General features: G+C 44.9%; 1 protein-coding gene across 1 annotated transcript in view; it reads right to left on the bottom strand.

Moving 5' to 3' along the window:
• COL27A1 (collagen type XXVII alpha 1 chain) overlaps positions 1-27,651 on the bottom strand; it is a 175,587-nt gene that overhangs the window by 122,309 nt on the left and 25,627 nt on the right. The gene's annotated exons all lie outside the window — the stretch shown is intronic.

Raw genomic sequence — 27,651 nt, 5'->3', positions numbered from 1 at the left:
CTGGAGAACCTCACTTTATAGTTCTGATTCAGTTACGCAAAAGTCTTAAATTAGCATCTCCTGAGCATTAGTGCATTCCTCTTGTAATATATACACAGTCGCAGGCTGTGGGATCCAGGGTCTGCCAATAGCACAGCGCAGAGGAGCTGGCTTAGCAGTGCAGAGCTGGGACCACGGACTCCCCAATGAAGCCTACAGAGATCCAAAGTCCAATCTTACTTGGCCGTGAAGCCCCCTTGAGAAGGATGAGTCTAGGGCTAGTTATCTCTGTCTTAGGGGAGTGTCTCGGGGGGTGGGAATGTTCTCAGACACACTGGGCGTGGGCTGTAGGCCCTGCTCTGAAATCTCTTAGGAGAAGGAAGTCAGTCTAAAACTCACACATTTGAGTTCTAACTCTCTTTATCAAAGCTCTCAACTGTACAGGAAGAACTCAAGTCGGTTTCCTGCTCTAGTTGGCCACCAGTAGACTTTCCCGGCCTCACTTTGACCCTGGGGTGCTCACGGTTCAGCCATGACCTCATTGTTTACAGATTAGAAAACAGGGAAAGCCAACGGAAATGAAGCGAAATGGTTTATTCTTCCACCGGGAGGGGGGCTTCGTAAGAGGGGGAAACAGGAGGGGCAGAAGGGTTGCACTCCTACAGGCATGAGCTGTTCCCAGTCTCAAGTTCAGAAGCTCTCTAGAAAGGATTAGGATCTCTGATTCCATGGATCTCCTGGGGGGGGAGGGAGGGAGGGGGAGGGAGGAAGTAAGGGAGAGGAGAGGAAGAGAATATGTAAAATATATTAAGAGTGAATTAGGTAAGAAAGGGAAGGGAAGGGAACAAAGAGAAGGAGAATATATACAATATATTAGGTGCAAATTAGGGAAGGGAGGGAGGGGAGAGGAGGAGAATATGTAAAAGATATTAAGAGTGAATTAGGTAAGAAAGGGAAGGAAAGGGAAGGGAAGGAAAGGAAACAAAGAAGAGAATATATACAATATATTAGGTGTAAATTAGGGAAGGAAGGAAGGAAGGAAGGGGAGAGGAGAGGAATAGAATATGTAAAATATATTAACAGTGAATTAGGTAAGAAAGGGAAGGAAAGGGAAGGGAAGGGAACAAAGAGAAGGAGAATATATACAATATATTAGGTGTAAATTAGGGAAGGGAGGGAGGGAGGGAGGGAGGGGAGAGAAGGAGGATATGTAAAATATATTAGGTGTGAATTAGGTAAGGAAGGAAAGGGAAGGGAAAGGAAGGGAAGGAAGAAAGGAAAGGAGTAGGGATTCAGCCGGTTCAGACCAGTTCAGGCGAACCGGATGCTAATTTTGTATCTGGTTTGCCGAACTGATAGTTGGAAGGACTGGCTGGCCCCGCCCGCCCCCGCCCAGAAGTCTACATATGGCCTGTTCATCATGCCAGGTAAGTGCAGGGCCCATGCAAAGGCTCCGGGAAGGCGAAAAACAGGCCTCCCACAAATTCCAGAAATCCGGAGCCTGGGGGAGGCCATTTTGCTTTCCCGGAGGCTGGAGGAAAGCCTCCCGAGCCTGGGGAGGGCAAAAATTCCCCCCCACACACACACACAGTCATGCGCACCCAGCAACCGGGCAGAGAACCGGTTGCTAAAACGTTCCAATCCCATCCCTGGGGGACACCCCCAGACTTCACAATGACAAAGCAAGACTTGTCAATACTTACTCTTTCCCCATCGGCCCCTGGCATTCCTAAAAGCCCCGGTGGGCCAATGTACCCCTGTGGGAAGCAGGGAAAGAAAAACAAAGAGCGTTTTGTCTCCTCAGGAAGGTGGAAGGTCAGAGCAGGTCATCGTCCAGCGTTGGGTCCGTGACGAAAGAAACCTTGGGGCAAGTGTATATGCCCATGGACTGCATGGTGATATTTTCCACGATGTAGTCCAAGGGCACATACCCTCACACCAGGGACCAGTGTGCTTGGCAGGGAGGAAGAGGAGAAGGAGGAACCAACAGATAAACAGGCAGATGGCAGTAGCACTTAACACTTATATACCGCTTCACAGTACTTTATACAGCCCTCTCTAAGTGGTTTACAGAGTCAGCCTCTTGCCCCCGACAATCTGAGTCCTGATTTTACCGACCTGGGAAGGTTGGAAGGCTGAGTAAAATCTTGAGCCAGTCAGAATCGAACTGCTGGCAGTTGACAGAGTCAGCCTGCAATACTGCATTCTAACCACAGCTCCTAATGCAACATCCGATCAGCTACAGCTATAGCAATAGCACTTAAGACTTATACACCGCTTCATCGTGGTTTACAGGCCTCTCTGAGCGGCTTACACAGTCAGCGTGTTGCCCCCCAACAATCTGGGTCCTCCTTTGACCGACCTCGGAAGGATGGAAAGGCTGAGTCAACCTTGAATCGAATCGAACTGCAGGCAGTGGGTAGAGTGAGCCTGCAATACTTCACTCTAACCGCTGCACCACCATGGCTCTTAAGGTAATTCAAGGTAACTCTCATCTATTCTTCTAGTTCAGGGGTTCAAACTCAAGGCCACATCCAGCCTGTGGGTGCCTTAGATCTGGCCTGTGAGGCCACCCTGGAAACAGCAAAGGTCTGGCATTTCCATTTGTTTTGGAAAAATGGGCCAAAGTCTCGAAAACGGGCCCAAAAATGCCTCAAAAACGGGCCAAGAAAAACCTCAAAAATGGCCTTTAAAAAGCCTTAAAAACAGCCCCCCCCCCAAGCCTCAAAAACGACTTGAAAAAAGCCTAAAAACACACACACCCAAAAGTATCAAAAACAGGCCAAGAAAAGCCTCCAAAACAGCCTGGAAAAAGCCTCAAAATGGACCAAAACAATCCTCGAAAACAGGTCAAGAAAAGCTTTGTAAATGAGCTGAAAAAAGCCTCAAAAATGGGTTGAAAGAAGCCTTTAAAACAAGCCAAGAAAATCCTCAAAAATGGCCTGAAAAAAGCCTCAAAAATGCCCCCCCCAAAAGCCTCAAAAACAGGCCTCAAAAGCCTCAAAAGCAGGCCGAAAAAAGCCTCACAAATGGGCCCAAAAGCCTCGAACACAGGTCAAAAAAAGCCTCAAAATGGCCTGAAAAAAACCTTTAAAATACACCCCAAAAGCCTCAAAAATGGCCTGAAAAAAGCCCCAAAAGCCTCAAAAAATGGGCCAAGAAAAGCTTCAAAATGGCCTGAAAAAAGCCTCAAAAATGGGCTGAAAAAAGCCTCAAAAACGGGTTGAAAAAAGCCTCAAAAATGCCCCCACAAAAGCCTCAAAAACAGGCCCCCAAAAGCCTCAAAAACAGGTTGAAAAAAGCATCAAAAATGGGTCAAGAAAAGCCTTCAAAATGAGCTGAAAAAAGATTCAAAAACGGGCTGAGAAAAGCCTTAAAAATGGGCTGAAAAAAGCCTCAAAAATGGGCTGAAAAAAGCCTCAAAAATGGGCCGAAAAAAGCCTCAAAAACAGGCCAAGAAAAGCCTCAAAAATGGGCCAAAAAAGCCTCAAAAACAGGGCAAGAAAAGCCTTAAAAATGGGCCGAAAAAAGCCTCAAAAACAGCCCCCAAAAGCCTCAAAACAGCCTGAAAAAAGCCTCAAAATGGGCTAAGCAAAGCCTTGAAAATGAACCTAAAAAGCTGAAAAAATCCTTAAAACGCGCTGAAAAAAAACTCAAAAACGGGCCAGAAAAAGCCTCAAAAATGGGCCAAAAAAAGATTCAAAAAATCCCCCCCCCCAAAAAAAGCCTCAAAAACAGGCCGAAAAAAGCCTCCAAAATCAGCCCCAAAAAAGGCCTCAAAAACAGGCCAAAAAAAGGGCCTGAAAAAGGAGGCCAAAAAATGGCCGGCAGGTGGGCGGGGCTTTGGCAATATTTGGTCTATAAGACACACAGACATTTTTGCCCCCTATTGGGAGACAAAAAAGTGTGTCTTTTGTCTGAAAAATACAGTAATTCAGGGTTAGAAAGTGGTATGAACACAGGTGCCCTTAAGTCTTTAACAGACTTGGTTATCATTGCACAGATTCTTCCAGCTTTATATATTTAGCAATAGCAATAAGGCTTATATACCAGTTTAACAAGTGCTTTTACAGCCCTCTCTAAGTGGTTGACAGAGTCAGCATCTTGCCCCCAACCATCCGGGTCCTCATTTTACCCACCTCGGAAGGACGGAAGGCTGAGTCGACCTTGAGCCTAGTGAGATTCGAACTGCCAAATTGCAGGCAGCCAGCAGTCGGCAGAAGTAGCCTACAATACTGCACTCTAACCACTGCACCACCATGGCTCATATTTAGTATAGATATTAGTATATTTGGGGGAAGGGAGTACTTCTGCAAATATCATCATTCCCCGCACATCCCTGCTATTCCTAGCGCTTCGATCTTCTTTGCCTTCTCCACCCAAGTTAGAAAAAGCAAGAACCCTTGGGGAAAAAAATATATGCCAAACTCACTTTCCACCCAGGTTGATTTACAGATTTATAGCAGTTCATTTATAAATGAACACTGAAAAAAATTGACTTATGAATGTTTTTTTCCACACTTAAATGCTTAAATAGCATCCTCGCAGACCTATGATCAAAATTCAGAGGCTTGGTGTGTGTGTGTGTGTGTGCGTGCGTGTGCGTGCGTGTGTGTGACGTGATCCACTGTTGTGACCATGTGATAAGCAAAAGTCAACAGAGAAGCCAACTTGCAATGTTTCCCTTAACAACAACAGTGGCAAGGAAAGTCACTTCACAAATGCCTCGCTTAGCAACAAAAAGTTGGGGGAAGGAGAGCGCTCAGTTTGGGTCTAAGTTGAGGACTACCAGTAACAACATGTTCTGACCCTTCTCCTCTGAACCGCGGGACTTTTGCAACGTCACAACTGTTTCTTCCATTCCCTGCGAAATGGAAGTGCAACTTTTTGAAGTGAGTTTTCCTAAAGGGGATCAAGAGAGGTCAGAATTCCTTACCGCTTAAGCCCACTTCTGCAAGCCATTACCAGGCTGACTCACTCGTACCCCTAGTTCCACCCCATCTCTTTTCCACACATTATATGAAAACGCGGCCAGGTTTAAGGGTTGTTGCGTTGTGTTTTGTGTATGTGGTTGTTGTTTTTTTTGTTTATTGCTCACAAGTTTCCTGGCACGAAAAAAGCAGCTGGTAGTGTTTTACTGCTCTGAGGAATAAAAACACATGACAAGAGAAAAGAGAGGAGGCGGATATGCCGGAGCTCCGTTGTGATTGATGAGGAAAGAGGAGACGAGGAAGAGGAACAAGACAAGGTAGTAATCCTGCCATTTGGACTTTTTTGGGCAAAAAGGAGGAATTAGAGAGAGGAGGAGGGAAAGGGGGAGGAGGAGGGGAGAGGGGGGAGGAGGAAGAGAAGAAAAGGAAGAGGAAGAAGAGGAAGAGGAATAAAATGAAGATGAAGAAGAAGAGGAGGAGAGAAGGGGGAGGAGAAGAACAGGAAGAAGAGGAGGTGGGGAGAGGAAGGAGAAGGAGAATAGGAAAAGGGAGAAGAAGAAGAAGAAGAAGAAGAAGAAGAAGAAGAAGAAGAAGAAGAAGAAGAAGAAGAAGAAGAAGAAGAAGAAGTAGTAGTAGTAGTAGTAGTAGAAGTAGAAGTAGAAGTAGAAGTAGAAGTAGAAGTAGTCTCAAAGAGGGAAAGGAGTACCCAGCACCCAGAGTAGAACAGAAAAATTGAGACTGTTTTTCAAATGAAGCAAACATCAGCACATGGAGTAACATTGATACTACCGGCTTGGAGTATGAAGATACTCAGAGCATGGAGTAACACTGATGCTACTGCCGGGAGTATGAAAATAGTCAGAGCATGGAATAACATTGATGTTATTGTCTTGGAATATGGAGATACTCAGAACCTGGAGTAACAGTAATGCTAGAGGGTAGAGGGAATACTAAACAGAGAGGAAAACTTTTGAAGAGATTAAAAAACAACAGAAAAAACCCACAGAAATCAGATGTGAGTGTTATACATGCCCCTTCACTCTACAAATTGTGTTCCTCTCCGTTTCCAGGTAGCTGGGCACTTGCTCCTTGGCTTAAGATCAAATTTTTTAAAAGCATGCACACCCAAAAGTTGCTGGAGGGTTTTTTAATAAAGAATAGTAGTTTTAGCACAAGGGCAAGTTTGGGGAGAAATGCAAAAAATCTGGTGTCCTCACGAATGAATGTCCCAGAATAATGTTGCAATGTATGGCTGTGAAAGATGGACCATAAGGAAGGCTGAGCACCAAAGAATGGAGGCCTTTGAACTCTGGTGCTGGAGAAGAAGACTCCTGCGAGTCCCTTGGACTGCAAGGCCATCCAACCCGTCAGTCCTAGAGGAGATCAACCCTGACTGCTCTTTAGAAGGCCAGATCCTGAAGAGGAAACTCAAAGACTTTGGCCACCTGATGAGAAGGAAGAAGGACTCCCTGGAGAAGAGCCTCATGCTGGGAAAGATGGAGGACAAAAGAAAAAGGGGACGGCAGAGAAGGAGGTGGCTGGATGGAGTCACCGAAGCAGTCGGTGTGAGCTTAAAATGGACTCCGGAAGATGGTAGAGGACAGGAAGGCCTGGAGGAACGTTGTCCATGGGGTCGCGATGGGCCAGATACAACTTCGCAACAAACAACAACAAACATTTCAGGATCCAATCTGAGTCAATTCCCCGGAACCAAAGGTTTATTCTTCTAAGCTTTTGGGCTTGTACTGGAACCCATTCCGAAGGAACATCTCCCTCTCTCTCCAGAATATATTCTGGAGATATTCAGATATTCTAAAGAGAGAGAAATTCCCAGGGAATGGGTTCCAGTACGAACCCCGGAATTTGGAAGAATAAACATTTGGTCCTGGTGACTGACTCCGATTGGTCCTTCCGATGTTCTCAACTTATCCTCAACTCTCAACTGGTTGGTACAAGAATCAAACTGGAGAAAGTGGCGAGCTTACTAATCAGCCAGAGAAGTGCCCAAGTCCTCCCCTTCTGACTCTTTTTTCTCAGTTCCGATCTCTTCCACCGCATCTCAAACGACCTAAGCCCCAGAGCTCCCTGTAACACCATTGCCAAAAAGGCATTAAGAGTTGTCAATCTAATTTTGCGAAGCTTCTTCTCCCGTAACATTGTACTGCTAACTAAGGCATACAAAACCTTTGCCAGACCAATCCTTGAATACAGCTCGTCTGCCTGGAATCCGCACTGTATATCGAACATTAACACAATTGAGCGTGTCCAGAGATGTTTCACGAGAAGAGTCCTCCACTCCTCTGCTCACAACAGAATCCCTTATGCCACCAGGCTCGAAATTTTGGGCTTGGAAAGCCTGGAACTACGCTGCCTACGGTCTGACCTAAACGTAGTTCCTAAATTATCCGCTACAACATCCGACCTATCAATAACTACTTCAGCTTCAACCACAATAATACTCGGGCAAACAATAGATGCTAACTCAGGGTAAACTGCTCCAAACTCGATTGCAGAAAATATAACTACAGCAACAGAGTGGTCAATGCCTAGAATGCACTACCTGATTCCATTGTTACATCCTCAAACCCCCAAAACTTTAACCTTAAACTATCTACTGTTGACCTCACCCCATTCCTAAGAGGTCCCGTAAAGGGGGCGTGCATAAGTGCACCAGCGTGCCTTCCGCCCCTGTCTTACTGTCTCCATTTATTCGTACCCATTTACTGATTTCATACTTACATTTATACATATACCTGTTATCTTTTACACATTTGACAAACTTGAATAAAATAAATGTCCATTTAAGAGAGCGGACGAGCGGAGAAGCAGCCGTTTTAATGGATTCAACCTCAACCTGCCAATGGCAGACCCAACCTGGCTGTAGAAAAACCTTCTTCTCGCTGACTTACCTGGCTCCCTTTTAGGCCAGGCTCCCCTATCGGTCCAGGTAATCCCTAAAACACAAGAGGGAAGAGAGAAACAAACGAAAGGCAAATTAATTGGCAGAGGTTCCCCACTCGGAGCATCTTTGAGGAGAGCAGCAAGGGAATTGGGAAGGCGCCAAGGAAGAATCAGAAAGGAATTTCAAAAGTCAAAGGGAAAGACAAATAACAATATTAATAATAATAGACACTTTCCTGGCTAGTTGTTGGAGCGTGTGTGTGTTTGTGAGAGAGAGAGAGGGAGGGGGGAGGGAGGGAGAGAGAGAGAGAGACAGAGAGAATTGACAGCCCCATTGCCAGGATCAAATAGGTAGACTAGAATAACAGAGTTGGAAGGGACCTGGGAGGTCTTCTAATCCAACCCCCTGCTTACGCGTAGGATACCCTATACCACTTCGGGCAAATGGTTGTCCAATTTCTTCTTAAAGACCCCCAGGGTTGGAGCATTTGCAACTTCTGGAGGCAAGTTGTTCCACTGAGTAATTATTCTCGCTATCAGGAAATTTCTTCTTAATTCCAGGTTGCCTCTCTCCTTGGTTAGAACTTAGAATACCATAGTTGGAAGGGACCTTGGAGGTCTTCTAGTCCAACCCCCTACTCAGGCAGGAAGCCCTATACTATTTCAGATCAATAAAGAGCTTGTCTAAATCTCTTCATGATGGAGCACCCACAATTACTAGAGGCAAGTCGTTCCACTGGTTAATTGTTCTTGCTGTCAGGAAATTTCTCCTAAGTTCTAAGTTGCTTCTCTCCTTAGGTTACTGATCCATTTGTTCACTTGCTAGTACACACAGAAGCATGTCATTCAACTTTTGGCCAACATGACAGGTCTCTCAATGGCCTTTTACTGGGAACTGAATGTTGGATGAGACATTTCCCCTTTTGGCAGAAGTTGGAAGCCCAAACATCTGGATTTAGAACAGGAATCTAGAAGGTACTAAGCCTTGCTGTCTTCATAGGGCAGGGCTGGGGAGTTCAAAGCTATCTAACAAAATGAAATTCAATGGTGAAAAGAGTAAGGTTCTATATTTAGGCAAGAAAAACCAAATACTCAGGTACAGTATAGGTGGTAACTTCCTCAATAGTAGTAACTGTGAGAGGGATCTTGGAATCCTAGTGGACAACCATTTAAATAGGAGCCAGCCGTGTGCAGCAGCTGCCAAAAAAGCCAACACATTTCTAGGCTGCATCAATAGAGGGATAGAATCAAGATCACGTGAAGGGTTAATACCTTATAAGGCCACACTTGGAATACGGCATCCAGTTTTGGTTGCCATGATGTATAAAAGATGTTGAGTCTCTAGAAAGAGTGCAGAGAAGAGTAACAAAGAGGATGAGGGGACTGGAAACTAAAACATATGAAGAAGGGTTGCAGGAACTGGGTATGTCTAGTTTAATGAAAAGAAGGACTATGGGAGATAGGCTAGCAGTGCTCCAATATCTCAGAAGCTGCCCCAAAGAAGAGGGAGTCAAGCTGTTCTCCAAAGCACCTGAAGGCAGGACAAGAAGCAATGGGTGGAAACTAATCAAGGAGAGAAGCAACTTAGAACTAAGGAGAAATTTCCTGACAGTGAGAACAATTAATCGGTGGAACAGAAATTGCCTCCAGAAGTTGCGAATGCTCCAACACTGGAAGTTTTTAAGAACATGTTGGATAATTTGTCTGAAGTGGTGTAAGGTTTCCTGCCTGGGCAGGGGTTGGACTAGAAGACCTCCAAGGTCCTTTCCAACTCTTGTTATTCTATTCTATTGTGGTGGATCTTTGGACTTTTTAAAGAAGAGGTTGTGGTATAGGGTTTCCTGTTTAAGCAGAGAAGGTTGGACTAGAAGACCTCCAAGGTCCCTTCCAACTCTGTTATTCTATTCTAAAGCTGCCATGCCAACTCATATTATCCCACTGCGTCGGCCCACACAGCTTCTAGTTGGCTCGGTCCCCAACTTGGACGGATTCTGACGATTGACATCCAACCTGCTCTTCAATCCCTGGCTGAGTGGATGCCAGAAGCATCTGGCTTGCCCGTTTCGGAGAGAGAAAGGGACGGATCTAAAAACGTTATTTATTTCTTTTCTCCCCCGCTCTCCTGGTGTGTTTTTCATAAATAGATGGCTCACCACCTTTTATTGCCCTTTGGTTCTGACTTTTATGAGAAAGCTTAACGTTTTACGGGAAAACAAAGAACTGAGAAACAAGGAAAGGCACCATTCGTTGGGCCAAACTCATCTCGCCAAGTTGCGATTCCCTCCCTCCCCACCTCCCGAAAAATAAGAATAGCGTCTCTGTGCGACAACGCCACAATGGGACAAATGAGTAGGTTGGAATATTTTCAAGATTTAAATCTAGGTTCTTTTCCTTTTCATCTAAAGCAGGATGTCCCCCTCCTCTCTTTTTTTTCCAGGCGGAAAATTCACTTTAGTATTTTGGCCCCTGTGGAATATAATCTGTCCCGTTTTTGGATATATATATATATATTTCCAAACCATATATATTTATCTCCCGTAAAGATTTTTCCCATTTCAGAGAAAAAGGCATCAAACGGGAGCTGTTCTAAATTGAAGGAAATTGTGGGAATCATTCTTCTCACATGGATAGGATTGTGGGGTCCTTGGGAGGGGGGATGTCTCTGAGCTTGATGGTTTTCTTTCAGACATTTTGTGACCCAACTAGGGAACATCATCAGTGCTAGAAGGGAGTGGGGTTTGTGGAGAGAGGAGGAGGAAGGAGAAAAGGGAGGAGGAAAGGGACTGGGGTCCTTGATGCTCTCTGAGCTTGGTGGTTTTCTTGCAAACATTTCATGACTCAACTAGGGAACATCATCAGTGCTAGAAGGGAGTGGGGTTTGCTGGGGGGAGGAAGAGGAGAAAGGAAAGAGGAGGAGAAAGGGATGGATGGATGATGGACATAGAAATAGACAGACAGACAGACATACGAGATGGATGGATGGATGATGGACATAGAGACAGATAGAGAGATAGAGAGAGAGATAGGTAGATAGAAGATAGATAGATGTAGTAGATAGATAGATGGATAGATGGATAGATAGATAGATAGATAGATAGATAGATAGATAGATAGATAGATAGATAGATAGATAGATAGATAGATAGATAGATGAATAGATAGATGGATGGATGGATGGATGGATGGATGGATGGATGACATAGAGAGATAGAGAGAGAGATAGAAGATAGATAAATATAGTAGATAGATAGATGAATAGATAGATGGATGGATGGATGGATGGATGGATGGATGGATGGATGGATGATGGACATAGAGACAGAGAGATAGAGAGAGAGATAGGTAGATAGAAGATAGATAGAGTGATAGAGTAGATAGATAGATAGATAGATAGATAGATAGATAGATAGATAGATAGATAGATAGATGGATGATAGAATGGATGGATGGATGGATGATAGACATAGAGCTAGATAGATGATAGATAGATATATACAGTGGTGGGATTCAGCCAGTTTGCATCGCTTCGGGAGAACCAGTTGTTAACCTTCTGTGCAGTTTGGTGAATTGGTTGTTGGAGGAAATCATTAGGGCAGAGAACCAGTTGTTAAATCATTTGAATCCCACCACTCCCACAATGCATTAATCCAAAGTGTCCTCTGGAGTCCCCAAGACATTCCAAAACCTTGTAAAAAGTAAAAAAGAAAGATCACACCATGCATCTCCCATATTCAGGGGTTTGTTGTGAGAAGAGGAACTCACCTGATCAAATCAACCGGTGTATCAAATATGGTGTTGGGCGAATGACCCCATTTCCCGAACAGTAGCATCTCAGGAGGAAGCGGAGGGTCGGAAGCCCTTCTCCCTGACATGCTAGCTTTTCCCGCGGGGAGAAGGAAAAAGGAGGCCGTGGCTCCATCGGCAAACCCCTCCCGATAGGATCCGAAATCACCTACCAGGATTTTCCCCCCTACCCTGTGCTGCGTTCAGCACAATAAAAGATTTACTGCACCTGCCTGCCAGGATAACCTTTGGCTCCTCGGTTTCCTTGAGCACCTCGATTGCCCTGCCCGAAAAGAAAAAAAAACCCGCAAAAGAAGGTTAGTGGAGAAAAGAGAATAGGAAGAATTACCGTATTTTTCAGGGTATAAGACGCATTAAGTTTTTGGGGAGGAAAATAAGAGGAAGAGAAATTCTGCCTCTGCCTACCAGCATCCATGGTATTCAGCTGACCTAACTTACACTGTAAGTATTGTATACTCTATGGATGATTAATATTAGCGGTAACCTGAACACATAATGCTCAATAATAATGATGTATTTAGTTATATTTGATGGATAACCAGTGATCTTATTTTTAATTGTAAAAACTGATGCACAAAAGTTTGCAAACCAAACGACACGCTTGACGAAATTGAGGAAAGTTTTTTGGATGTGTTGTTTTGTTTTTGTTGGTTTTAAAAAATAAAATAAAATAAAATAAAAATAAAAATTCTATCCATCCAGAATTTCTGGCCAATCACGAGACGAGCATCCCACTCTCAATGCATTGAAAAATCTCAAAATCAGAAGAAATACTTACAGGTTCTCCGGAGTGGCCTGTTGGACCGAGATAACCTTTTTGTCCCTGTTCAAAAGAATAAAGATGGACATATAAGTTTGTAGAGTCATCCAGCTCACAGTTCTCTCCAAAAGTGTTTTTTTTCAGGAGGCAACTGGACTTTCTGTTGTTTTTTTTCCTTTTGAAGATGTTTCGCTTCTCATCCCAGAAGCTTCTTCAGCTCTGACTGGATGGTGGTGAATGGAAGGATGTATACTCCTTGGAGACAGCTGGTCCTTTGCATCCTTTTAGAGGGTCGTTGGGGCCACTTGGAGATTTATCTACATCCTGAGGGTCACCTTAGTAGTCCTCCTGGTTCCTTTTGGGACAACCATGACCTGGAAGACTGAGAATCTCTACAGACCTTTAGCTCTACAATTTGGGATGGACAAATGTTGTAGGAATGGATTTCCAGAGGAAAAATTGCAGACTCCAAGACCGTTTGCACCACTCAAGTGACCCTGAGGACACAGAGAAACCTCCAAGTGGCCTCAGCGACCCTCTAAAAGGATGCAAAGGACCAGCTATCTGCAAGGAGCATCAATCCTTCCATTCCCCACCATCATTCAGTCAGAGTTGAAGGAGCTTCTTGGGTGAGAAGAAAAACATCAGAAGAAAAAGCAAGAAAGTCCAGTTGCCTCCTGAAAAAGCCCCTTTGGGACAATAAAACATGGACACACAACAATTTAGTTGTTTAGAGAAAAGCCATCTTCCAAACTCAAGAAGGTAGATGCCCACATACAATCCAACTTAATGAAACCAGCAAGCACCAGCATCATGGCTTGCTTGGATCCACCTTCTTTGTGTCAACCAAGGAGGTGGGAAGAAGTCCAGGACCATTCTTGGATGCGTGACCCGACAAATGTGCGCCGACAAAACCGCCATGACAAAACGGCGACGTTGAAAGCGCACCCACTAAAGCGTGCCGACAAAACCACACCCACAAAAGTGTGACTAGGGTTTTTAGGTTAGGGTTAGGGTTAGGGTTAGGGTTAGGGTTAGGGTTAGGGTTGTTAACTTTGTTACCGTTGTTTTTGCGTTGTTTTCGCTGGCACGCTTTTGTCGGCGCGCATTTGTCGATGCGCTTTAGTGGGCACGCTTTCAACGTCACCGTTTTGTCACGGCAGTTTTGTTGGCACGCATTTGTCGGGCGCGCATTTGTCGGTGAACCCTTGGATGAGGTGGAGATACCACACGCCAAACTATGTGCGTGTTTTTGCCAGTGTCTGCTACTAAACGAAATTAAAAAAAAATATGCCACCCAATATGCTGGTGACTCCTTCCACGACTTCCTGCAGATGGCTTTGTCCTCTCAAGCAGCTCAATAAATGTTATGAATCAGAAGTGAAGCCTCCTGATGTGCCAAATTCCTTCTTTACGCATGGAAGCTGGGCCAGCTGTCGTTCATAATAGATCATTCCTGCAGTTGGGACGGGCCAGTTGTCTAATTCGTACATTGCTTCGGAGGGAAAAACAGCACAGCTGGTTTGTAGGTCTGGAGAGTTTGCTAAGCTCACCCCCACATTTCCAGAGCCCAGCTCCATCTTAACAGAAGACTCGGTACTCCATATATTATGAACAAAAGATTCAGCGGCCTTCCAGTATTTGAGAGGCAGACGCAAAGAATAACAGAATAACAGATGAGTTGGAAGGGGCCTTGTAGTTCATCTAGACCAAGCACCAGAAGACTTGACATCATGACTGACAGATGGCAGTCCAGTCTCTTCTTGAAAGCTTCCAGGGATGAAGCTCCCACAACTTCTGAAGGCAACTTCTATTCCCTTGGTTGATTGTTCTCACTGTCAGAAACTTTCTCCTTATTTCTAGGTTGAATCTCTCCTGGATCAGTTTTCATCCATTATTCCTTGTCTGGTGCTTTGGAAAACAGGTTGATCCCCTCCTCTCTGTGGCAGCCCCTCAAATATTGGAACACTCTTATCCTGTCTCCCCTGGTCCTTCTCTTCCCTAGAGTAGCCATGCCCAGTTCCTGCAACTGTTCATCGTAGGTTTTAGCCTCCAGTCCCCTCATCATCTTGGTTGCTGTTCTCTGCACTCTTTCTAGAGTCTCAACCTCTTTTTTATACTGTGGTGACCAAAACTGGATGCCGTATTCCAGGTGTGGTCTTACTAAGGCTTTGCAGAGTGGTATTAGTACCTCCCTTGATCTTGATTGTAACTCTCTTTTAATGCAACGTAGGATTGCATTGGCTTTTTTGGCTGCCGCCGCACATTGGTGACTCATATTTAATTGGTTGTCCACTAAGACTCCAAGATCCTTCTCACAGTTAACTGCTATTAAGGCTGGTTTCCCCTCATCTATTTTGGTTTTTCTTGCCAAAGTGTAAGACAAGAAACAACAGATGGAAACTAAGCAAGGACTTGGAATTAAGGAGAAACTTCCTAACAGTGAGGACAATTAACCAGTGGAACTGTTCGCCTTCAGAAGTTGTCGGTGCTTCATCACTGGAGGTTTTTAAGGAGAGATTGGACAATCATTTGTCTGAAATGGTATAAAGTCTCCTGCTTGAGCAGGAGGTTGGACTAGAAGACCTCCAAGGTCCCCTCCAGCTCTATCCTGATGGATACCCTAAATTGATCCTAAAGCCGACACCCTATTCGACGCATTGAAATCGAAGGACTATTTTGCTACCTCAACTAAACCACCCACATCTTCTCCATCCAGAAACCTGACCCACAATTTGGCTCCCCGTGTCCTGAAAAAAACTTTTGGCTAACCTGATGATCCTTTTCAGGCTGCATGACTGACCGGGCATTATTATTACCATTATTATTTTTAAAAAATTAACCACCGTTCCAAAGCAAGAAGGGAAGGTGATGAAAGAGGCAATCGACTTTTAAGCAATCTTGACAGACATCCCCAAGATGACTTCAAGAAGAACCGGAAATGTCAAGAGACAGGGGAGCGGGGGGAAAAACCGACCATCTGGATTTACTATTTTTTTCCCCAGAGGTTTTCTGGAGAATTCCAAGCTGTCAGTCACAACTGAGCCTTTTTTGGGGGAGAAGGGGATGAATCGCTCATCTCTGGTGTCAGAATTAATCCCCAGCCGATGGTCCGTGTGACAGCCGAGAGAGAAAAGAAGAGGAGAAATGATGACCAATGCAAAAACAGCTTTGTACATCCGCCAAGGAGAGGGCGGGGAAGACCGCAAGCACAACCCCGTTTAATGGTGAGCTGAAAACTCTCCAGAGGTGGGGAGAGATCCAAAAAAGTACTTTACAGTTATGACAAAACAAAAAAAAGCCTCAGGCGGCTGAAACCTGAAAGGGGGTAAAAATATCCTATTTGTAGATTCCTACGTAGCCACTTTTTTTTTTTTTTTTTTTTTTGAGTTTGGAGACACTTCTTGAGTTCTTCAGGTCCAGATCCAGAACTGGACTGATCCTGAGCTACGTCAGCAGAGACGATTCTGCAGATCGGATACAAAGCCAAATTGGTTCACCGACAAATGCGCGCCCGACAAATGCGCGCCGACAAAACCGCCGTGACCAAACGGCGACATTGAGAGTGTGCCCACTAAAGTGTGTCGACAAATGCGCGCCATCGAAAACAATGTGAAAACAATGGTAACAACGTTAACAGCCCTAACCCTAATCCTTTTGTGGGTGCGGTTTTGTTGGCGCGCTTTAGTGGGCGCGCTTTCAACGTCGCCGTTTTGTCACGGCGGTTTTGTCAGCGGGCATTTGTCGGGCGCGCATTTGTCGGGTCACGAGCCAAATTTAGTCCGCTCGCAAATAACCCAGGTGCCACTTCCTCAGAAGAGGAGAGGGGAAACCTCCTCCCGATATGGGAGGAGCAGAGGTTGGAGGATGCTGAAGACCCACCAACCACCGCTGGGAAAGGGCTGCAAAAGCAACATTTGAAATTTGTGGGCCACAACAATACGTGCACTGCCAACTCATGAGCTGAGGGGGAGGGGTGAGCCTTGGCAGAGGTTCACTTATGCCAAAACATGACCCAAGACTGTTCTGGCCTTGCCACGCAACACTTCTAAGATTGCTTTGTAAGACTAGAGGCTCCTTTCTCACCTCCTCCCAAAGAACATTAGTTTCCCACACTTTGGACTTCTACACATTCTGGCTTCCAAAAAGGGAAAACAAAGCCGCTTTCTAAACCGAAGGTGTTTGCAGTAAAGCAATATCAACAGAGAAGCTACAACCTTCCACTCCTAAATTTCCATACATTCTTCTCTCTCCTTCTCTCTTTGAATTTAGGAATCTGTAGAGGGATCTCTCTTTTTCCTAGGGACCTTTTCAAAAAATGCAGCACCGGTAACAGGGTGGACAACCAGCCCTCCTGTTGGTGTCGCTCAGTGGTAGGTTTCAAAAATTTTTAGAACCTCTTCTGTAGGTGTGGCCTGCTTTGTGGGAGTGGCTTGCTGGCCATGTGACCAGGTGGGAGTGGCTTGCTGGCCATGTGACCGAGCGGGAGTGGCTTGCCAGCCATGTGACTGGGCGGGAGTGGCTTGCCAGCCATGTGACTGGGTGGGCATGGCCAACTTGTAAAATGTGGTGAAACTTACTTAACTTACTCTTGCTTAGCAACCAAAAAGTTGGCTCAGAAACTCTGGCATTTGAAGTGTGCAAGTCTTAAAGCTGTCAAGTTACAAGACCCTGGCACCGCTAAGCCTTTGGGGGAAAAAAACCCCAGGGAAGTTCAAACTTGACAGCTTTAAGACTTGTGGACTTCAACTCCCAGAATTCCTCCTCTCGCTCTTCATCTTGATGATGTGGGGATGGGTGGGGGGAGGGAGTGAGCTGGAACTGATTCTAAACGGCACTGTATATTTGTGGAACCTCTTCTAGAGAAGAGGTTAGAACTGGCAGGAACCCACCCTGGTGTCGCTGAACTACAACTCCCAGCATCCAGTCGGACAGTTGGAAGTTGACATTCAACAACTCTTATGTAGGTACCCCAGGGTCAATGCTCTTGATCTGGGGCCTTTTGTGTAAAGTTGAGCCGAAGATCCAGATCATAAGTTCTTGGTAGGCTCTTTCTAACTGGTCAATGTTCCTGCAAGATGAAGCAATTGGAGCACCTCCTGGAATTGTTCTTGAAGATGTTCCTCCAGAATACATGAATGAAGTCCTACCATTCAAGGCTACTAAAGAATGACTGCTTGTCTCAAATAGTTCTTGGGTTTGAAGGCCCCAAAGAGTCCATACTCAGTCCACCTCAGGTAAACCACCCAATAGGATCCACCCCAGAATGAAATAAGTTCTTACCTTTCTACCAGGTGATCCAGGAAATCCTGTCAACCCAGGCAAGCCCATATGACCCTGTAACCAAAAAAGAAGAGCTGGTTTTTATTTGATCCGGCCACCAGAAATCTACACAGGAATGAACTCCATACGTCAAATCTTCACGACCGCAAAGACAATCTCAGAGACATTGTCATAAGAGAACAAGGCAGTGGTGGGTTCCAGGCGGTCCGGACCGGTACAGCTGTACCGGCAGTAGCCGGGAGCAGTAGCCACCGCACCGGTATGGTGGCTCGTTCGGCCCATCCGCCTGCCCGTCTGCATTCCATAGCTGTTTATAACGTGACCAGCAAATTGCGCCTGCATGGACAGCGTGTGGTGCCTGCGTGACTTTCAGCTGGGTGTCACAGGGCAGTGGCGTGCGCATGCATGCTCGATGCGCATGCCTGACTAGGATGCCCGGCCTCGTGTGCAGCATACCGGTTGGGACGGGATCCGGAACCCACCATTGGAATGAGGGATTGTGATTGAAAGCTAACTTACCATATTTTTGGCAGTATAAGACGCACCAAGATTTTGAAGAAGAAAATTAAAAAAAGAGGTTTTTTACTCTGCAGGCCCCCCCAAAAAAACCAGTCCATTTTTCGCAAAAATGGGGCCGTTTTTTTTAAAAAGGGGCATGAATAGCCTTTAGGAGGCTTGTAGAGTGCCTGGGAAGGGGCAAAAATGAGCAAAAAATGGCCCTTTTTTGCAAAAACGAGCAAAAAATGGCCCTTTTTTTGCAAAAATGGGCCTGTTTTTTGTCAAAAAAAGGGCATGCATAGCCTTTAGGAGACTTATAGCACACTCCTGGGGGCTGGTGGGGCAAAATTGAGCAAAAACGGCCCATTTCTTGCTCATTTCTGCCTTCACCAGCCCCCAGGAGCTCTCTAAAAGCTTCCTAAAGACTCGGCACGGCCATTTTGGTGAAGGGGGCAGGGTTTGGGGAGGCAAAAAATGCTGCATTTAGTGTATAAGATGCACCCAGATTTTCAGTTTCTTTTTTGAGGGAAAATGGTGTGTCTTATACTCAGAAAATTACGGTTGCTTTTCCTTCTAACCCATTCAATTTTGACATGTTTGCAACCTGTATCACATCAGGAAGACGGTTTCTGGGCATTGGTGTGTGTTGATTTTTATTTTTATTATTTTGTACTATTCAAAGTCAAAGAAAAGGGACGCAGTGGCTCAGTGCCTAAGACACCTAGCTTGTCGATCACAAAGGCTGGTAGTTTGGCGGTTCGAATCCCTAGCGCTGCGTAACGGAGGGAGCTCCCGTGACTTGTCCCAGCTTCTGCCAACCTAGCAGTGCAAAAGCATATTACAAAAGGCAAGTAGAAAAATAGGGACCACCTTTGGTGGGAAGGGAACAGCGTTCCGTGCGCCTTCAGCGTTGAGTCATGCCGGCCACATGACCACGGAGACGTCTTCGGACAGCGCTGGCTCTTCGGCTTTGAAACGGAGATCACCACCGCCCCCTAGAGTCGGGAACGACTAGCATATATGTGCGAGGGGAACTTTTACCTTTACCTTATTCTGCCTTCTTTTGATATTTTTGTCCAAGAGAACCACAGAAAAACCTCTGCCACTCGGAGGATTAAATACATCATAAACTAATGTCAGATCGCTTCCAGGAGCACTCCCACCCGAGGCTAATGTCTTGAGACTGCTGGAGCATGACTCTATAAAAGCTAGTTAATCTGGTGTCTGTCTACCATTGCCAAAGACCTTCTCCTCTCTTCTGGCACATGCAGAAGGTCAGAAGAAGAGAAACAGAATCTTCTCCCACAATCACGGAGGGTTGGAGAACAGTCCAGCAGCACATAAATCAAGTTAACTGCCATAAATATTTGTGACATTCCCTAGTTCCATTGAGAAGTGGGGAAAGAGGAATGCAAAATCCTCACGACACGCAGCACACTCCAAACCACGACGCCACCCCGCTTAATACAAGACTGAGCCCCACTTTACCTTCTGCCCATACCGTGCTTTCCCAGGTGATAATCCGGGGTCTCCTTTCTGGCCCTGGAAACGGAGAACAAAATTTAGCGCCACCGAAAAAGAGAACACAAAATATAGCAAGGTGATGAGCCGCGGTGGCACAGTGGTCAGAGTGGAGTACTGCAGGCTACTTCTGCCGGCTGCCTGCAATTTGACAGTTCAGCTCTCACCAGGCTCAAGGTTGACTCGGCCTTCCATCCTTCCGAGGTGGATGAAATGAGGGCCCGGATTGTTGGGGGAAAGAGGCTGACTCTGAAAACCGCTTAGAGAGGGCTTTGAAGCACTGTGAAGCGGTATATATGTATAAGTGTTCTTGCTATTTGTCTGTCTGTGTGTATATCTATCTATCTCTCTATCATCTATCTATCATCTATCTATCCTGTATTTATTCTTTCTCTCCTGTATCTATTCTCTCTCTCTCTCTCTCTCTCTCTCTCTCTCTCTCTCTCTCTCTATCTATCTATCTATCTATCTATCTATCTATCATCTATCTATCTATTCTATATCTATCTATCATCTATCTATCTATCTATCATCTATCTATCTATCTATCTATCTATCTATCTATCTATCTATCTCTATGTCCAATGTCTGTCTATCCATCCATCCATCCGGAATTCAAGAGGAATTGGATTGTTTATGGCAATGTAATGACTCTAAGCTGATGACTTGCTTAACTCCACTCCCGGCTCTTCCCTGCTCTTCCCCTGCATTAGACCCAGAAGTGGGTTTCCAATTTTCTTATTACCGGTTCTGGTGCGCTCTCACACATCACTTCTGGGTATGTGCAGAAGCATCAGGTTGGGTAAGTGGAGCCTCCCGCCATCACTACTACTGGTTCGGCTGATCTGGGCCGGACCGCCAGAAATCTACCTCTGATTAGACCCCATAATATAATCAGAGAGCTTCGTAATGTAAATTTTAAACACCTAAAACATCTAAATAGGCTTTTGGAAGTTTTCCAGGTCTTGGGCATCGTGCCAGTTAGGCCCAGTGGGTAATAATCCAGCTCTCCCTTCTACTTGGGAAGGTTATTCTTTTTCCTCCTTTCTCTCCCTCTCTTTGTTTAGCTAAAACAAAGTGAAGCCTATCAAATAAACTCCCGGAGACTTCCAAGAACCGATCAAGTTTTCTTGGCGACAAAATGCGGGGTGGGCTGCCGTTGCCTTCTGCAACGTGGAGAGACGAAAATAAAGACTGGAACAAGCCTCAATTGAGTTAGGCATGTTTTAGTAGTTAACTTTTATCATTGTAGTTTACTTTAGACCATGTGACCCGAAGTGTCGTATATTCATCTAATTGTAGCATCCTTTATAGCTGCGCCAATGTTCTGGTGGTGACTCCATTTTAATTTTTTTTAATTTTTTGGTTTTTGAATCAGACTCATTTCCTGCCAACTGCAAGGCCAGGTCCGAGCATTTCTCTAGTAACTTTCCTACGAAGGGGGTTTGCCCTTCCCTACTTGTGCAGAAAAAACAATGGCTGCCAACCTGCCTTCCATTGAGGACCTGCGCACTGCATGAGTTAAAAAGAGGGTTGTGAAAATAGCTACACATCCCTCGCATCCTGGACATAAATTGTTTCAACTCCTACCCTCAAAACGACACTATAGAGCACTGCACACCAAGACAACTAGACACACACTGTGAAACTATTTATTAAGACTGTATTACTATATTCTTCTGTTCCTTACTAGTATCTAGAATAGAATGGAATGGAACGGAATGGAACGGAACGGAATGGAATAGAATAGAATAGAATATGGAATGGAATAGAATAGAATATTGAATGGAATACAATAGAATATGGAATGGAATGGAATAGAATAGAATAGAATATGGAATGGGATAGAATATGGAATGGAATGGAATGGAATGGAATAGAATATGGAATGGAATAGAATAGAATAGAATATGGAATGGAATGGAATGGAATGGAATCAGAATAGAACAGAATAGAATAGAAAAGAAAAGAAAAGAAAAGAAAAGAAAAGAAATTTGGAATGGACTGGAATAGAATAGAATAGAATTCTTTATTGGCCAAGTGTGACTGGACACACAAGGAATTTGTCTTTGGTGCAGATGCTCTCAGCATACATAAAAAGACAAGATACATTCGTCAAGAATCATAAGGTACAGCATTTAATGATAGTCATAGGGTACAATTAAACAATCAAATCACACTAGGAAACAATCAATATAAATCATAAGGATACAAGCAACGCAGTTACAGTCCTGCAGTCATAAGTGGGAGGAGATGGGTGATCGGAACGATGAGAAGACTAATAGTAACAGTAATGCAGCATTAGTAAATAGTTTGACAGTGGGGGGAGTGTTGTTTAGCAGAGTGATGGCATTCAGGAAAAAAAACTGTCCTTGTGTCTAGTTGTCTGCTGCCATGGTTAAGTGAATCAACTGCAGTTGTTAAGGTAGTTAACACAGTTGTGAAACGAATCTGGCTTCCCCGTGGATTTTGCTCGTCAGAAAGTCGCAAAAGGGGATCGCGTGGGACACTGCGGCCGTCGTCAATGCGAGCCAGTTGCCAAGCAGCTCAATTTTGATCACAGGACTGTGGAGGTACTTGCAACGGTTATTAAGTGTGGAAAAAAAACTGTTCATAAGTCACTTTTTCCCGGTGATGGCGTCACTTTGAACAGAAACCGCCGTACACCGGGGAATACCTGCATGAAAGCTTCCGCATTTCCTTTGTAGCTCCTTCCCTTCCCTGTATCCTCCTATTTTTATCACTGTATCCCGTCCTTTAGGCGGTCCCGCACAAACACACACCAACCCAGGCCAAGTGGAGAAGTCAGTTAGCTGGGGGAAATTCTTGGCAGAAGACAGCTAGGAGCCCTGGGGGATTCAGCCCAGTGACTGTCCAATTTCTGAATGAAACTGGTCAGCCCTTCCAAGCGTTCAGCAAAGTCGTGCTGATACTTCCACTCTGCAGCTATTATCAAAGGCAGGGCTTCCTTCAGCAGCACCAAATTGCTTGCTGGCTGGGAGCGCCTCCAGGAACAGCAAGCAAAAGTTTAGCGGGGGTGGGAGAGGGAAGGGCGTATGCAAAACCAATCCCCGGGATCCTCCAAAACTGGATTCGGTTATTCCAAGCCTGCCTTGCCTTGGAATACCAGTTTTGGTTGTCCTAATGTTTAAAGACAAAAGTTGTTGAGTCTCTAGAAAGAGTGCAGAGAAGAGCAACCAAGAGGATGGGGGGGGGGCCTGGAGGCTGAAACATATGAAGACCGGTTGCTGGAACTGGGTAGGTCTAGTTCAGCAATCTGCGGCTCTCGAGCCGCATGTGGCTCTCTCATCCCTCTGCTGCGGCTCCCTGTTCGCTGGTGGGCTCCACAATTGATAGGGCTTTCGGTTAGGAGAAGTAGAGGGAAAAGGAGGCTATGCTAGGAGGTCATTTAGGTGTGTCCTAAGGTTCACCACAGATAAACCTCCAAGTGGCCTCAACGGCCCTCTAAAAGGATGCCAAGGACCAGCTGTCTGCAAGGAGTATAAATCCTTCCATTCCCCACCATCATCCAGTCAGAACGGAAGAAGCTTCTTGGAGGAGAAGAGAAACGTCTTCAAAGAAAAACCAGTTGCCTCTTGAAAAAAAGCACCTTTGGGACAAGCAGCCTAGAACTGGCAGTATGAAAAGGAACCAGGACGTAAGAATCAGACCTTTAGCGAAAGTCGAAACCAATAAAGGAGAAGATTTGTAGCTCGGGTTGACATGAGGGTTAGCTTTTTTTTTTTTTTTGCAGACGTCTCATTAACCAAACTAGGGAACGTCATCAGTGCTTGGGTAATGGAAGTCCAGGTGCAAGAAAACAACCAAGCTCAGAGAGGGATCTTGGAGTCCTAGTGGACAACCGTTTAAATAGGAACCAGCCGTGTGCAGCAGCTGCCAAAAAAGCCAACACAGTTCTAGGCTGCATCAACAGGGAGATAGAATCAAGATCACGTGAAGGGTTGATACCACTTTATAAAACCTTGGTAAGGCCACACTTGGAATACTGCACTCAGTTTTGGTCATCACGATGTAGAAAAGATGTGGAGATTCTGGAAAGAGTGCAGAGAAGAGCAACAAAGATGATTAGGGGACTGGAGGCCAAAACATACAAAGAACGGTTGCAGGAACTGGGTGTGTCTAGTTTAATGAAAAGAAGGACTAGGGGAGACATGATAACAGTGTTCCAACATCTCAGGGGTTGCCCCAAAGAAGAGGGAGCCAAGCTATTCTTCAAAGCAGCTGAAGGCAGGAGAAGAAGCAATGGGTGGAAACTAATCAAGGAGAGAAGCAACCTAGAACTAAGGAGAAATTTCCAGCTTAGTTGGAACAATTAACCAGTGGAACAACTTTCCTCCAGAAGTTGTGAATGCTCCAACACTGGATATTTTTAAGAAGATGTTGGATAACCATTTGTCTGAAGTGGGGTAGGGTTTCCTGCCTAAGCAGCGGGTTGGACTAGAAGACCTCCAAGGCCCCTTCCAACTCTGTTATTCTATTCTATTCTAGAGCACCAAGATTCAAGATCTAAAACACAGTCATGGGGGGGGGAGAAATCCTCCTCCCAAAAACCCCTTTCCTTACCAATCTACTGGGTGCAACTTTCAACGAGTCCAGATGTGACTCACGATCAAAACAATGACAATTCTAGGAAGTCCAACCCATTTTGAAGCCAGATGTTCACCCAACTGGCAATTCCGAAATCTGTTTAGCCTGCATGCCCACACCGCCTACCGTATTTTTCAGACTATAAGATGCACCGGTGCATAAGACGTATCAGGATTTTGAAGAGGTAAGTAAGGGGGAAAAAAGCTTTTGTCCTCCCCAGCCCCCAGGAGCACTCTGCAGGCTTCAGCAGGGCTGGGGGAGGCAAGAATGTCCCTATTTTTGCAAAGAATGGGCGGAAACCGGGCTGTTTATCTAAAGAATGGGGGCATTTTTGTCTTCCCCCAGCCCTGCTGAAGCCTGCGGAGTGCTCCTGGGGGCTAAAGGAAGGGGGAAATGCCTCCGTTTTTGCGAAAAAACGCCTCCGTTTTTGCAAAAAACGGCCCGTTTTTTCACCCATTTTTCACAAAAATGGAATGCAGAGGTGGAGTTTTGTGAGGCCAAAAATGGTTGTATTCAATGTATAAGAGGTACCAACATTTCCACACTCTCTTAAGGGGGGAAAAGTTGCATCTTATACTCCGAAAAATACAGTAACTATCACACTCTCCTACTAAGGATGGGCTGATAGTAACCCAAGTTTAATAAAAACTCAGTTTGTGTATGGCCACCCATCCAACCGGTGTGGTTTTTTTTCCCCCAAATCTTTCTGCTTCAGGAATAAGTTCTATATTTCAAAAAGATCAAGGGCTACATTCTTCCTTCTTGCTTTCTCTCTTTCCTTTCCATGCCTCTCCTCTTTAACTTTAAATCATTTTAATGAGGCTTTTCCAAGCCGTAGGCCCCCAGGTGACACGGAGTTGGCCATTCGCCAAGATCCAGAAGGGGAAAAGTTGAGAAATAAGTTTATTTCTCATGTTAGCTGTCTTTTCCCATTAAGACCGTTACAAAAAACCAGCAGGTTTCACACCAATGCCAGGTGGGACTAGCAAGAGAGCTAGGAGCGAAGTTTAAAAGCTTTCGATTTTCGACAGGATACAGTACTTTTAAAATAATAATAATAATAATGAGGAGGAGGAGGAGGAGGAAGAAGAAGAAGAAGAAGAAGAAGAAGAAGAAGAAATAATAATAATAATAATAATAATAATAATAATAAGGAGGAAGAAGAAGAAGAAGAAGAAGAAGAAGAAGAAGAAGAAGAAGAAGAAGAAGAAGAAGAAGAAGAAGAAGAAGAAGAAGAAGAAGAAGAAGAAGAAGAATATTATAATAATAAGAATAACTTTTTGGGAAAAGATACCGAAAATGAGAAGGTGAAGATCTTGTGGGACTTTCCAATACAGATGGATCGTCATTTGGAGCACAACACGCCAGATATCACGGTTATAGAGGGCCGAAAGGTACAATTTATTGACATTGTGGTACAGGAGATGCCAGAGTCAGGAAAAAAGAACTGGAAAAAATCATGAAATATCACAACCTGGCCATCGAAACTACCCGATTATGGATGAAACATGTAACAGTGGTACCCATTGTCATCGGGGGCACTTGGTACCATGTCCAAGAATTTTACAAGATACATCAACAAATTGCAGCTTCCTGCAATGACACCAACGGAACTGCAAAAAACTGTGTTACTCGGAACATCGAGTATTTTAAGAAGGTCCTTGGTTGATACCTAGGACGCTGGAAGCAACCTGTATCAACCATTAGCACCATTCAATGGTATTTGTGATGCATTTTTGAATGTTCAGTTGACTGAGTTTCATGTTTAATGAATAAAGTATAATAAAAATAAGAGGAGGAGGAGGAGGAGGAGGAGGAGAAGGAGGAGGAGGAGGAAGAAAGGAAGAAAGGAAGGAAGACAGACAGACAGACAGACATTGCAGCTTCCTGCAATAGCACCAGTGGAACTGCAAAAAAACTGTGTTACTCAGAACATTGTATATTTTAAGAAGCTTCTTGGTTGATACCTAGGACGCTGGCAGCAACCCATACCAACCATCAGCACCAGTCACTGGTATTTGTAATGCATTTTTGAATGTTCAGTTGGCTGAGTTTCATGTTTAATGAATAAAGTATATAATAATAATAGAAGGAGGGGGAGGGGGAGGAGAAGAAGAAGAGGAGGAGGAGGAGAAGGAGAAGGAGAGGAGGAGGAGGGAGAGGAGGTGGAGAAGGAGAAGCGGAGGAGGAGAAGGAGAAGAAGAGGAGGAGGAGGGAGAGGAGGTGGAGAAGGAGAAGAGGAAGAGGAGAAGAAGAAGACCATCCACCTTAAGAAGATACTTGGATGATACCTAGGACGCTGGCAGCAACCCATATCAACCATTAGCACCAGTCAATGGTATTTGTGACACATCTTTAAATGTTCAATTGACTTAGTTTCATGTTCAATGAATAAAATAAATAATAATAATAAATAAATAAACCGCACAAGAAAGCAGAAATCTGCAAATCCTCTCGCAAGGACATCGATACAAATTGGGAGAGTTTAGGGTTTAATTCCCCCCCCTCCCTTTTTGTTTTCTTAAAGTTATCCCTTTTTTGGAGTTTGCAACTGCGCCTTTAAAATGCCGCGTGGGTTGTTTTGGAGGGGGGCGGGGTTTGACTGCCAACGTATCTCTCTAGTGCCTAATTCTTAATCAGGCAGCCGGCAAGCAGCCAGATGAGGGGGGAAATTGTTTTCCCCAAAATCATCAAGTGGACTAAAGACATTACACAGCGAGAGAGAGAGAGAGAAGAAGAAGGGAGGGGTGAGGAAGAAACGCCTGGGAACGGAAGAAGGAAGGAAAGCAGCTAGACCTAACACTGCTGGCTCTGTGCCCCGTTGTCCCAAATTTGCAAGATCTTCTACTTAATTGGCAGAAGAAAATTGCTCAGCTGTTTGGAAAGAAAACCTAGAACTGGACGTGCCCCTGAGGGGGAGAACTTCCAGAGATGGAGAAAAGGCTTAAATCCATAGCTAGACGGTCCTTCTCTTGTCCCTGAGCTCATCAAAGCAGAGAAGGAGGCTGTGTGGACAATAACTGCCCACTTCTATATGTCTGTGAAGATTCTCCGTCATCCAAGTCAAGGTTGTCCCGTGTCTTTTTTTCAAGAGACAAGTGGACTTTCTTGTCTTTCTTTTGAAGACATTTCACTTCTCAGTCAAGAAGCTTCCTCAGCTCTGACTGGATGATGGTGAGGAATGGAAGGATTTACGCTCCTTGCAGACAGCTGGTCCTTTGCATCCTTTTAAAGGGTCGTTGAGGCCACTTGGAGGCTTCTCTGTGTCCTCCGAGTCACCTGAGTGGTGCAAATGGTTCCTGGAGTCTGCAATTTTTCCCCTCTGGAGATCCATTCCTCCTCCCACCCCATTCCAAGGGTCTCCAT

Source organism: Thamnophis sirtalis, unplaced genomic scaffold (assembly GCF_051295495.1).
Source record: "Thamnophis sirtalis isolate CommonGarterSnake01/CBP01778 unplaced genomic scaffold, rThaSir2_p1.2 scaffold_2, whole genome shotgun sequence".
NCBI lineage: Eukaryota > Metazoa > Chordata > Lepidosauria > Squamata > Natricidae > Thamnophis > Thamnophis sirtalis.
Note: the sequence above shows the minus strand (reverse complement) of the source record. Positions and strands in the feature narration are given on the sequence as shown.